Source organism: Engraulis encrasicolus, chromosome 5, assembly GCF_034702125.1.
Source record: "Engraulis encrasicolus isolate BLACKSEA-1 chromosome 5, IST_EnEncr_1.0, whole genome shotgun sequence".
In the NCBI taxonomy this organism is placed as follows: domain Eukaryota; kingdom Metazoa; phylum Chordata; class Actinopteri; order Clupeiformes; family Engraulidae; genus Engraulis; species Engraulis encrasicolus.
The window spans coordinates 7,780,251-7,786,940 of NC_085861.1; the positions used below are offsets into that span (position 1 = coordinate 7,780,251).

At 43.1% G+C, this 6,690-nt stretch overlaps 1 long non-coding RNA gene across 1 annotated transcript; it reads left to right on the forward strand.

The window, feature by feature from the left end:
• Window positions 1–2,479: 2,479 nt before the first annotated feature.
• Window positions 2,480–6,337, forward strand: LOC134448917 (uncharacterized). Its single transcript, XR_010034868.1, has 7 exons — window positions 2,480–3,134; window positions 4,139–4,208; window positions 4,406–4,510; window positions 4,960–5,038; window positions 5,143–5,252; window positions 5,463–5,567; window positions 6,169–6,337. It is a non-coding gene; the product is annotated as an uncharacterized LOC134448917 (long non-coding RNA).
• The last annotated feature ends 353 nt before the right edge of the window (window positions 6,338–6,690 follow it).

Below are 6,690 nucleotides of genomic sequence, written 5' to 3' on the forward strand. Positions count from 1 at the left end.
AACCCTGAGCAGATGACAACGGAAGACAAATCAGAAAACTCTCTGTGAAGGCAGAGCTGGCCTAGCCTCGCGAGCCATCCTACTTACTTCCGCCAAAGGATTGGTTCCACTACTGTAGTCTGGCCGTGCTTCTCTGTGGAGTGCCTGGAGCAGTAGAATTTTGATTGCAACGCCCCACACCCAGAAAACAGCCAATAATCGAATACGCCCCCCACGTGGGGACGAAAGGGGGAGGACGCTCGTGACAATGACGTACACATCTGCGCCAGAGCCATTGGTCTGCGCTATGTTGTTGTTGAGTAACTGCCAGCGATTGGGTGAGAGGTGTCTAATAATTTCAAACCATAACTGAGTGCAAACTTCCTGCTTCCTACAATCGCTTCAGAGCAAACAAATGCCAGACCATAAATACGAAATGAAATGGTAGTATTATGGGATGGTCAGGACCAGGCTAGAGCTGGCCCGAGGCATAAGCGAACTATGTAATGGCTTAGGGACTCCATGCCACCAGGGGGCACCCCTGCGAGCAGTAAAGTTCCAGGAAGAACTGAAGAACTCTCCACCATTTTCCCTAGTCATATGCTGGATCCCAAATAGTGCACTTGTGCACTTCAGTGTTCATGTTTCAGTGCGTATGGCGTATTAGTTACGCACTGAAACATAGTGCCCGAAGTGCACAAGTGCACCATTTGAGATCCAGCAATATATTTCTTTTACTGCTACAATGGAAACAGGAGCCATTACATATTGGGGGACACTTCCATGATTGTGGGTGCAATGTAATTTTTCATGTCACACTTTTAATTGTAAAAACCTTACAATAAACACTGAATACAACAAGTAGTAATAGTTTTGAAGCGAAACTAAGATATTCCATCACCTTCCTTAAATGGCTTTCTGTTTGGGAAATGTTGCTCTAAGAATTGCATTGCATGATGGCTACACGATCTACAGACAGCCAATGTCCTTAGCTCCTACCCCAATATTCTCCAAGTAAATGAAGCATCTGATGCTGAGTAGGTGGCATGGAAGATGGTGGCATGGAAGGGCCCCGGATGAAATTTCGCTCAAGGGTCCCATAAAGGCTTGGCCCGGCCCTGTGTGAAGGCATGAAAAAGAGGGATAGAGAAAAGTGTATGAAAAGAAAAAAAAAACATACTGTATGGATATGTGTGGGCTGCCGCTGCGAATTGTGATAAGGCAGACGTGTGCATGACACATAGACATGTATTCCCTTCTCTGTCCATCTTTTAGCCGCTCTCCAGAGGCTGACTGGCATATTTTTAGAATATATGACAAACAAACAACAGATGAATGTTTTTCAGACATGCAAGAATATATATGTTTACCCTCTTTGGCTGTATTCGTGGATAAATGTATAGATGACTGAAAGTGTCTATGGAAAGCATGTTTGCTAAGCGTGCAACAGTTTTTTGCTGGCCTTTAGATCAGAGGGTTGCAGGTTCAAATCTCATCCTTACCAGCATCTTCATCCATGGCTGAAGTACCCTTGAGCAAGGCACCTAACCCCACATTGCTCCAGGGACTGGAACAAATAGGCTACCCTGTAAATAACTGTAAGCTGCTTTGGATAAAAGCATCAGCTAAGTCAAGTGTAATGTAAGTTAATGCAATGAACAACAGATGAATGTTTTCCAGACATACAAAAATATATTTCTGTCAGAAATGAGACGAGAAACAGAGATACATTTCAGAAGCTTTATTTCTGATTGCATATTTGGGTTTGGCGGTATGGCTCTGTTCGGAGGAAGCTCCCCGGCTTCTCCATGAGCTCCATGGAAGCCAAGACAGGGAACAGCAGCATCCTCAGGTGGAGTGCCTTCCATTTAGCTGGAAAGGCAACATACAGCATACAACACTGCATGAAAAGAGGAATTTGTGGCTGAGTTTTGCACCTTAAATTGCTTCATACCTCAAGCCACAGCATTTGCGGCTCCCCCATGCCCCCCTCCCATCCCCTTCTTAGAAGAGCCTTTAATATGTAAATGCCAGTGATCAGGTCGGGAGCTGCCCCAGTCAATTTCAAGTGGGGTGGGGTGGGGTGAGGTCAGGTGGGTGGGAGGGAGTGGGTGGTCGGCAGGCCTGTTTCTAGGATTTTGGGGTCCCTAGGCAACGGGATTGTTGGGGGCCCTAGGGCATTTTTTGGCCTTTTACTAAAATGTGTGTGTGTGTGTGTCTGTGTGTGTGTAGGCTATGTTTTTTCACGCTGCCCAGTGGTGTTTTTCAGAATCACTTACCATTAAACCAGGGGTAGGCAACCTATGTCTCGAGGGCCCTTGAGGCCGTTTTATCCGGCCCCTGATATCATTATAATGTTTTGCAACTTCACAGGAATCTTAGAAATTACATTTCCAATGCAATTAAGTTAGCCTATATTCAGGGGACCTAGAAAAGGTGGGGACTGTTTTAAAGGTGTCTACCTTTAAAGATGTCTATATGTCTATATAGGCCTAAAGGTGTCTATAAAGGCCTAAATTTTATGGGGAAATCCTGATTTGTGTTCATAGTACGGCCCCCGGAGGATTTTATGACCATGGTAGGAATTTGAAGTGGCCCCTCGAATGAAAAAGGTTCCCCACCCCTGCATTAAACCTTTCTACTAGCCACAGCTTTGCTGTCAGTACATTTTATTATGATACTATAAGCTCAGAAATTAAGTTGATCAAACAATTCGATCTGTGCTATAAACATTTAAATGAACCTACAGAATAGGCTATCAAAATAGAATCATCTGAATGATCTTTCTTGGACATACATTTTGAAGTGACCCTTCGAATTAAAAAGGTTCCTCAGCTGCTTTTGAGGAAAAACATCAATGTGCTTGGCCACTCTGGTTTTTAAATGGTATTCTGAACTAAAGCAAGGATTGTTCAAGTTAGTTGAAAATAGACCGTCTCTGGTTAAATTAGTTCTACACCAAGCCTTTAGGTGGCAGTAAAACGAATTGGCACAATGCGAATTCCACACACAAGCCACAAAGAAGCCATCAGCCGCGGTCAACAACACCTTCCTGATTGAACAGAACCACGCGTTGTCTGTGTGGTTTACAAGTTTCTTGGCGATATGGGGGGAAAGTTCCTCACATACCAACGGAAAATGGGCTTCATATACATGTAAGTACATTTTACTCAACTGTGGTTTAAAGTTTCAGTACTCAAGAGCGATTGAATAGCTCCTCTGATCCGCCATTGCTAAGTTATGGCACAGCCGCTTTACATAGCTGGTAGCTCAAGTCCCCTCAATGTGACTACACTAGTTGCTGCTGTACGCTAGTAAATTCTGATGACTTGCGAGCATCGTAATGACAAAATGCTGTGGTGAAACAGTGAATATGTTAACTATACTTGTTGATGGTAAATTGTTTGACATTGCTCGTTCTCAGTTGCCTTTCCCCTGCCTAAAGATAGACAAAGGCTACCGTTAGCATGCTATTGCGTTAGCTCATCAACTAGATGCTGGGCCCTGCTCATTTTTCACGTCTGCCCGGTATTTCGCTGATGAACTAACGCTTAGACGCCTTGCCAATGTGTTTTACAGCGGAAAAATGCATCTAGGCGACGTTGGAAAGACTGGTGTGCCGTCTGGGTATGTTGGTTTTCAGTGCTGGGCAGTAGCGAAGCGACTAGTTTAATTACATTCTCTAGTAGCTTGGTCGTAGCGTCACTACTATGTATCGAGTAGCTAACATCCCTTGAAACACCTTGCCCTTTCACCAAACCGACCGATTCTTCCTTGTTGCGTTCTATATTATGAAAGCTAACCGTGAGTAGTTCTGGCGGCAGCTCTCAGTAACGCGAGCCCAATGTATCAGCGCGAGCTCAATGTCGACCAGAGTGGTCAAGTTGAGCACGCCACCCCGAAATCAATGTGAAATACCCTGCCATTTGCAACAGTAGGCAACCTGTCCTTTAAAAGTATGGGTCCTCAAAACAGCACTTGTTGCACAAATAAGTGTAGATGGCCTCTTCAAGAAATTGAAATTATGTATGGTCACTTTTTCTTATTGTTTCACGTGGAGGTCTACTGACCTTGTCTAAATAATGTAGGCTAGTTTATGTCCATGTATTATATTAGGACCCAAGGTTAATGGGTTATTCTATTTACCATGTTTTCACAGGCTGCTGTCTCATAATATGGCGAAGACGAGTCACCTGAAGGCCTAACTCGCCATAGAAGACTGAAAGAATGTAAGATTAACTTCTTTGTGACCAATATGACTTGCTCATTGATACATTTGCTATGTCAATATGAGGTGCATGGCAAAATATTTAATTTATTTGTCTCGCTTCTAGGAGCTGTAGAAAACAACAGGGTGTTCTTTTTCAGGGTATTCTTTTTTATAGAACTGGACAGGTCATTTATTCGTTCCCCTTGTTTTTTGAAGTGTCCTGCAGGATGCTGTGTCCTGCAATCCTGTGTGCTGTGCTACAGACGCGTGTGGAGGTCAACCCTAAATGGGCACAGTCTCACCACAGAAGAGTGAAAGAGGGTAAGCTTAACCTATAGCCTACGTCAGGGTCGGGGAACGTTTCTCATTCGAAGGGCCGCTTCAAATTCATCCGAGGGGCCGTAAAAGTCCTCCAAGGGCCGTACTATGAACACAAACCAGGATTTTCCCTTTCACTTTAGGCCTATATTGAAGGCAGCCACATTTAAACAAATGCCACCTTCTTCAGGTTCCCTGAATATAACTTAATTGTATTGCAAATGTATTTTCTAAGATTCCTTTACAAAATATGTCATATTTCATGTGAAGCTGAATAGCATTAAAATTATATCGGGGGGCCAGATAAAACTACCTCAAGGGTCGCAAACGGCCCTAGAGACATAGGTTCCCCACCCCTGGCCTACATTGTCAATATGACTTGTGCTACTTTATAGATAAGTAATCAATGCTGTGCATTGCTATGTTTTGATTTATTTTCTTACATCCTACAGATCCTGGCAGGGAGACGGTAGTGTCCTGCAGAATGGTGATGGGCCAATCTTACAAGAGACCACAGAAAACTGATATAGTGTAAGATTATCCCTGTTGGGCTCAATAGGTCTTGCTTATTGACATATTTGCTATGTCAATATGAGGTGCATGACAAAGTATTTATTTATTTGTCTCGCTTCTAGGAACTATAGAAACAACAGTGCCTGCTGCAGTATAACGAGGACACCCTGAGCAGAGAGCTCCAATAGACCCAGGTCCAGTGTCTTGGCAGGGTGAAATGGCACTGATATGGGTATGTACTAATGTCAGTTAAAATGAATTAATTAATTCTCATATCTGAATAATGTGAACACTGGATTAACCACACACACACACACACACCCTAGGCCTAGATGATTTGGACCCAAGGTTACCTTTACCACAGCTCTGGCACATCAATTTGTTTAATAACTGGTCAGGTAATTTATTCATTCCCCTTGTTTTTTGTGTGTTTTTTTTGTAGTGTCCTGCAGGATGCTGTGTCCTGCAATCCTGTGTGCTGTGCTACAGACGCGTGTGGAGGTCAACCCAGAATGGGCACAGTCTCACCACAGAAGAGTGAAAGAGGGTAAGCTTAACCTATAGCCTACGTCAGTGGTGGGGAACCTTTCTCATTCGAAGGGCCAATTCAAATTCACCCGAGGGGCCGTAAAAGTTCTCCAAGGGCCGTACTATGAACACAAACCAGGATTTTCCCCTTCACTTTAGACCTATATTGAAGGCAGCCACATTTAAACAAACACCACCTTCTTCAGCTTCCCTGAATATAACTTAATTGTATTGCAAATGTATTTTCTAAGGTTCCTTTACAAAATATGTCATATTTTATGTGAAGCTGAATAACATTAAAATTATATCGGGGACCAGATTAAAACGGCCTCAAAGGGTCGCAAACGGCCCTCAAGACATAGGTTCCCCACCCCTGGGCCTACATTGGCAATATGACTTGTGCTACTTTATAGATAAGTTCTCAATGCTGTGCATTGCTATGTTTTGATTTATTTTCTTACATCCTACATATCCTGGCAGGGAGACATAGTGCATGAGACCATAGAAGACTGAAATAGGAGATTATCCCTGTTGGGCTCAATATGACTTGCTTATTGATATATTTGCTATGTCAATATGAGGTGCATGGTGAAGTATTAATTTATTTGTTGTTTCTACAGCTCCCAGAAGTGAGACTGAGTGCCTGTTGCAGTATGACGAGGACGCAGTGACCAGAGACCTTCAGTAGACCCTGCTGGCATGATTGGCGTCTGAAGAATATGAAATCAACAGCAATGTTTATAATGTTGTACATACCTGTATAGTCTGTATTAAAAGGCAGTACCTGTAGTATTTTTCCTCTTACTTTCATATTTACCACATATTTACTATGAATTGACAACTTTTACCAAAATCCATTTTTGTATGTGCCCTGACTAAAACTATCCTTAAACCTAACCTGTCAGAGATGTAACAACAACCTGCTCTTAGCAATGTGGCAGCAGTCTACTTGGATGCAGCGGGGAACATAGAATCCTTTTTTGAAAAAGCATTGTATGTTTCTGAGTTTTATGAATTGTGCCCTTCCCAAACATCATGCATAGGCTAAGCGTATCTATGACACGCTGATTTGAACTCACTATCGCGTGTGTCCAATACGCATTTTCAAGTTAAGTCGTGCTCCACAACGCCCTGTGACAGGT